Here is a 6,960-nt window from a genome sequence, read left to right on the forward strand (position 1 = left end):
AGTTGGAACTGACCCATAGCTGACTCTTCAATGGGTTTTCAGAAGAACTAAATCATACAGGAGATTTCCTATCTTTCTCCTATGAAGCAGCTGGTGGGTTCTGTGTATTTTTGTATTGGCAGTGTAGATCCTCACCACGAAAGCCACCACAGCTCTCTATTCTGACTCATGGTGTTGTTGTTGATAGGTGACACTGAGTCAAATATGACTCACAGTGACCCCATGAAGAGCATATATGAACTCTATCCTACACTCTTCATCTCTGACATACTTGAGCTCATTGCTACAGTCCTTGTGCCAAATCCACTTGGTCGAGAGTTTCCCTCTCCTTCACTGACCCTTCAACCTTCCAACCATAATATCCCGAAGAATAGCCTCTCTTAGGAACATGCCCAAAGTATGTGAAATGAAGCTTTGCAATCCATGCCTATAAGGAGCACTCAGACTGCACTTTTTCCATATCTGTTTTTCTTTGGGCAGCCTGTGGGATATTCTCTTCTCCAATACCACAACTCAAAGGTATCAATTCTTTTTCTGTCATCCTTATTCATTGTCTAGCTCTCACATGAAAATAACCCCTCATTGCCTTTGAGTTGGAATTGACCCATACCTGACCCTCCAGTGGGTTTTCAGACTTTAAATTGCACTAGAGCAGCTAGTGGATTTGAACCTTAAGCCTTTGGGTTGGCAGAACAATTCACTACCTACTAGACCACCAGAGATACTTCAAAGTGACCTGTTTGGTATAAACTCTCTAAGGCCATGTCTCCAGAGTCCCCTAAGTGGTTTGCAATTAGCTGGTAATGTAAAGTTTGGGGATTCAAACTCATCCAGTTACTTCATGGAAGAAAGGTCTCATGAACTGCTTTTGAAAAGATTACAGCTAAGAAAACCTTTTGTACCAAATCTACTATGTAAAACGTGAAGTCACCATGATAAATTCTGACAAATACTGAAAATTCAATTTGAGAAGAAATTTGACAAGATCTAATAAAATTGGAGAAAAAGAAAACCCAATTTGACTAGATACTGTCATTACTAAGACAGAAGGAGAAGAAAAGACCAAGATGGATGTCAGAAGAGACTCAGAATATTGTGCTAGAATGCCAAGAAGCCAAAGCAAAAGGAAGAAATCAAGAAGTTAAAGAGATGAAGAGATTTCAAAGGGCACCTTAGAAAGATAAAGTATCAAGAAGAGTGAATTGGGGGGGGGGAGGATAGGGAGAAAAGTGCAACAATGAATGACTGGAAACCCTAAGTCTCTGTAAACTTTCATTAAAAGTAATTTTAAAACTTTAAAAAAAGAAAGATAAAGTGAAATCTTATAATGAAATGTACAAGGACCTGGAGCTAGAAAATCTAAAGGAATGGACTTATCTGGCATTTCTCCCCCCCCCCTCCATACACACACACTCTTGGCATTTCTTAAGTAGAAGGAACTGAAGAATGTTACAAGCAGAATAGTGTATTAAAAGCAGATAGAAGGAGTACACAGTCATTGTACCAAAAAGATCTGGCTGACACAGAACAATTCAACTAAAACCCATATCAAAGAGAAGAAATAGTGATGAGGGAGGAAATTCAAGCTGCTTTGAAGGAGTTGGCAAAAAATATGGCTCCAATAATTGACAGAATAGCAATTGACATATTTCACAAACAGATGTAGCCCTGGAAGCTCTCACCAGGTTAGGAAAATATCTGGAAGACAGCTACCTGACCAACTGACTGGAAGAGATCCATCCCTATGTCTTCTTATTTTCTAAAAAGATTATCCAATAGAGTGTGGAAATTATCAAACATGCAAGCTAAACCTTGCTGAAGATTATCCAAAAATGACTAGAGCAGTACATTGACAGAGAATTTCCAGAAATACAAGTTGGTTTTAGAAGAGGCTGTGGAATATCATTGTCAATATTAGATAGATCTTGGAAGAAAGCAGAGAGTACCAGAAGAATGTTCATTCATGTTTTATTGACTATGCAAAGGCATTTGACTGTGTGGATTACAAGAAATTGTGGCTAACATTGAGAAGAATGAGAATCCTAGTACACTTGATTATGCTCATACTTAGACCAGGAAGCTGCTATATGAACAGTGCAAGGAAATACTGCATGATTCAAAACCAACAAAGGAGTGTGTCAGGCATGTGTTCTTTCTTTATACCTTTTCAATCTATATGCAGGACAGATCATTTGCAAGGCTAGACTCTATGAAGAACGTGGCATCAGGATTGGAGGAAGAATTATCAACATGCATCATGCAGACGATACAACCTTACTTGCTGAAACTGGGGAGGACCTGAAGTGTTTGCAACAAAAAGGTCAGGGTTATATTGGCTTCAATATGGATTTCATCTCAATATTAAGAAAATGAAGATTGGCAGCAAGCATTATAATAGATGGAGAAAAGATTGAGGTTGTTAACTATTTCATCTTGATTAGTCCACAATCAATACTATTGGCATTTATATATTTATTACATATCCATATTATTAAAAGAGAGTAAAAATTTATATTATTATAACCCAACAAGTTCATCTCTAAGTATATTCTCTATGCAAATTCTCACATATGCTCAAGATGTAGCATAATATTCACAGAAACATTAGATTAGTGAAAAACTAGAAATAAACTAAATGACTATGAATAGGAACCATAAAAATGTTTTGTCGCCCCGGGGGCGCGGAGGCTGGAGGACAAGGCTCCGGTGGCCATCGCCCCTGCCTCAGGGGCATCCCTGTCCCGGGGCGACGAGGAGGAACCCGATGGAGCCCCGGAGAAGGGCAAGAGCTCAGGCCCAAGCGCCCGGAAAGGCACCGGGAGGATCGAGAAGAGGGAACTGCGGAAGAAGCGGCGCTCCACCGGCGTGGTCAACATCCCCGCGGCAGAGTGCCTAGATGAATATGAAGATGATGAAACAGGGCAAAAAGAGCGGAAAGAAGAAGATGCAGTTACACAACAGAACACACTGCAGAATGAAGCTCTACGCTCTCTAGATGCAGGCACTTCCTACCGGCTACAAGAAACGTCTAGAACAGTTTCAGGCAGATTCAAAAGTACAACCACAGCCTCTGAAGAAGATGCCTCGAGTCGATATCTCCGACCAGAAATAAGTGGATTCAATAGGTACAGCAGAGATACCAGTGCTTCCAGTAGTGTGGCCTCAGGTAGCAGCTTGGAAAAGAGAATTGAAGATCTTGAAAAAGGAAGTAGTAAGAGAAAGGCAAGAAAATATAAGACTTGTGAAATTGATGCAAGATAAAGAAGAAATGATCCGGAAACTCAAACAAGAAATTTATTTGTTAAATAGACACCTAGATGACCTAGAAGATGAAAATGAACAAGTAAAGCAAGAAAATAAAACTCTTTTGAAAGTTGTTGGGCAGCTGACAAGGTAAAATATTCAAGGCACAGTGTGGGAAGAAAATTTGAAACTACTGAGTGAATGTTATAGCTAATGCTAGGACATTATTCCTGTGATGCAATGCATTAAAACAACTAAGTGTATACATTTTTTTTTGCAAACTGATAGATGTTTATTTTAAAAATATTTCTTTTCCATGACTAAATTCAAGTAACCACCTTATATTTAAAAAATAAGTAATATCTTTCAGTTATTAAAAAAATAGATATACTTTTAGGGTGTTGTGTGGTATTCAAATAATATATGGTCTTAAGTCACAACCATTTATATATATATTTTATCTATGGGAGAGCTTTTTTTATACATAGTCTTTGTTTACATGAATCAAGATGTTTTGGGGGAGTTATTTAGAAATACCTTATTACTGATGTATACAATCTTTTGTTTGTTGAAGATTTACTCAGAAAGTCATTTTACCTGCTGTCATTTATTTGAATTTTCAACTTTACATGATTTAGAATCATAATATCACACTATTTTGTGTAACAGTTAACTTTTTGAAAGAAGACTATTGGAACAGCCACTCGATATTATGAAATCAGTTAGTTAATTATAAATTGTAAAGAATACTTGAATTGTGCTGTAGTAAATGAAAATTTACCTTTCTGTATTTGAATGTTAAAATAACTTTTAATTTTTGAAAAGTAATGTAATTTTAATGTAAAATTTCTTACATAGGTACTACTACTTTTTTTTTATGTTCTAAGCCTTATTAGTGAATATTTTGAAAGTGGTTGTTATTCAAGGCTGGAAAGTGCACAATTTCAGTATATAAGAAAAAAAATTCATATTGTTTATCTTATATATCATATTATGCATTAAGATCAAAACCAAAACCTTACACAAGCATAGTGCTCAAATATTTGTTCTGGTTTCAAGCTTGGAGAATAATACTATAACATAGTTATTCTCAGTCATCTGAGAGATAATCCTATAACAATGGAGTTTACTTAGAATCAATTGTTTTTGGAGAATTACAAAGGTTTTCTCTTCTATTAAATGTCATTATTATTTGTGACTGTTTTATATTACATGCTCATGCTGAGTAAGAACTTGCCTTTAAAATACATTAACATTAGAAATGTTTGTTTGATGACTGAAGTGTATGGATATAATCTTATCCAATTAATCTACTTAACTGGCTTGGACATAGTAAATAAATATTGGGTACCCTCCTGACTCCTAGCTCTGGTGTCCTAGTGAGAAGAAGCTGCACTGCAATCTCAAAGGCACATGATTCTAATCAGCAGCTTCATGGGAGATGGATGGGGAATCTTCTCTTGTGCAATATCCTGCCTCTGAAAACCCAGTGGATGATCAGCTATTAGTTAGTTCCAACTCCACAGCAAGCAACAACTTTCCATCCTTTAACAATTAGGGAAATAAGACAATTGGAAAACTTAAGTGTGATTTGATGAATTCTGAAACGCACCCATTAGCCCACGTCTTCCTCTTTAAAAAGTTTGAGAATCATTGTGTCATCAGATTCACTTTGGGCTGTAGCTCCTAGAAAATTTTAGAATGATGTTCTAGAATCTGAAATTTTTTTAATCTGAAATTTGTAAAGATAACCTTGTGGTGATTCTGATCATCATCGAGGTTTGGAAACAATTGTTATTACTTCTTTTCTTCTATCAGAGGCCGTAGAATTGACATAGTTATGGCTGCTAGATTTTTTTATCCCCCTTTTAAGTTTATTTAATAGTTAACCTAGTCCTGGACCTGTTTCATATTTTGCATATATACTCATACTGCTCACTAAGAGTTAAATGTCAAGTTTTCAGACTTGGCACAGCTGTAGAATTACTGCATAAAACATTCCTTCTTGAAGACTAATATGCAGCCTGCGAACAGTGGTATTCCACCTGAATGTCCCAAGAGTCATGTCACACTCAGTGATGCCCTTGGCTGGAAGGTACTCATCTCCTTTTAATAATAAGTGGCAGAAATGTTAGCATTGCCTAAAACTCCATTCACATTTTGGATGTTGTAGAAATGCTGTTATATATTAATGTATTACTTTTTTCAATTATTCAGAAAATATTCTTTTGAATTTTCTATTTAATCCATATGTAGATAAAGTAACAGTTGATTTTACTTTCAAAAATTAAATTAGTTAATTACTGAACTGTTTTTAAATTTTTTCCCTTATTTACAATTAATTGGGACCACTTCCAGGAGTGATTTTCCTGGGTGTTCGTTTTGGTTTGTGTGGGGTTTTATTGAGGGTTGTTTTGTTGGTGTTTGGGTTTTTTAAATCTAAAGATACCTAATACAAATACAGGAGACATAGTAACTGAGGTAGAAAGATTTCATGTGCTGTTCTCCCTAGCTCTATAAAAATGTCTTATTTGTTTAACATACAGATTTTACACTGAATTTTGAAACAACTACATGAAATCTACTAGATTTTCCTTAATTTGTAAAAATGTTGAGGTGTGTTTTTATTTTAAAGGTAACTGAAATACGTAACCACTACCTTAGAAAACCTGGCTATTGTCAGTAAAGTGCTAATGTTTCTGAAATTATTAGTTCTACTCAGAAATGTTATTTCTTGTATGTCTTGGGATCTTGTAACATAATAAAACATATCCAAAGTTAAAACAAAAAAAATGTTTTGCCATTAGATTAATTCTGACTAATGGTTTGACTATATAGTGTTACTATAGGCAACATCAGGTTAGATGGAGAAAAAAATTGAAGTTGTTAATACTTTCATTTTACTTGGATCCACAATCAACACCCATGGTAACAGCAGTTAAGAAATCAAAAGACATGTTGCCTTAGGAAAATCTGCTGTCAAGAATCTCTTGACACGATGAATAAGGATGACAGAAAAACTGTTGTCTTTGAATTCCAGTGTAGGGGAAGAGTACTGAATATCCCATTGACTGCCAAAAGAACAAACAAATCTACCTTGGAGGAAGTGCAATCAGGGTGCTTCTTAGAATTAAGGATGGATAAACTTTGTCTCACATACTTTGGTCATGTTGTCAAAGGGAGCTGGTTCCTGGAAAAAGACATCATACTGGGAAGGGTGGAGTGTCAGAAAAAGAGAGGAAGACCCTCAACAAGATGGATCAACACAGTGTCTATAACTCTGGGCTCAAACATAGCAGAGACTGTGACAATGGTGCCAAGATAGGGCAAGGTTTACATCTATTGTTCATAATGTTGCTATGAGTTATCGTCAACATTAAACAACCACAACAACAATGTTGCTGTTACAGAGACTCCACCAGTGGATGGCTTTAAAAACCAGAAATTTATTCTCTTCTAGTTTAGGGACTAGAAGTTCAAATTGAGGATGCATCTCTAAAGGAAGACCCTCTCTCTCTGTTGATATTAGAGGAAATCTTTGTTTCTTTCAATATTTTTTTAATTTAGTTTGTTTATTTTTCATTTCAATGAACATCTACAGAGATTTTGGAATTCCATTTATTCATTGTTGCACCCTTCTCCCCGCACAAACCCCTCCCCCCCTCCATTTGCTCCTCTCCTTAAAAAGCAAAAGAAAAACTCCCTCATTGGTACACA

The 6,960-nt window shown here is 36.0% G+C and overlaps 1 pseudogene; it reads left to right on the top strand.

Annotated features, from left to right (window-relative positions):
- Positions 1-2,664: 2,664 nt before the first annotated feature.
- LOC102854265 lies at positions 2,665-3,397 on the top strand (annotated as a pseudogene).
- Positions 3,398-6,960: the final 3,563 nt, after the last annotated feature.

The sequence above is a fragment of the Elephantulus edwardii genome, unplaced genomic scaffold, assembly GCF_000299155.1.
Source record: "Elephantulus edwardii isolate Elephantulus edwardi_28Jun2011 unplaced genomic scaffold, EleEdw1.0 scaffold00053, whole genome shotgun sequence".
Classification (NCBI taxonomy): domain Eukaryota; kingdom Metazoa; phylum Chordata; class Mammalia; order Macroscelidea; family Macroscelididae; genus Elephantulus; species Elephantulus edwardii.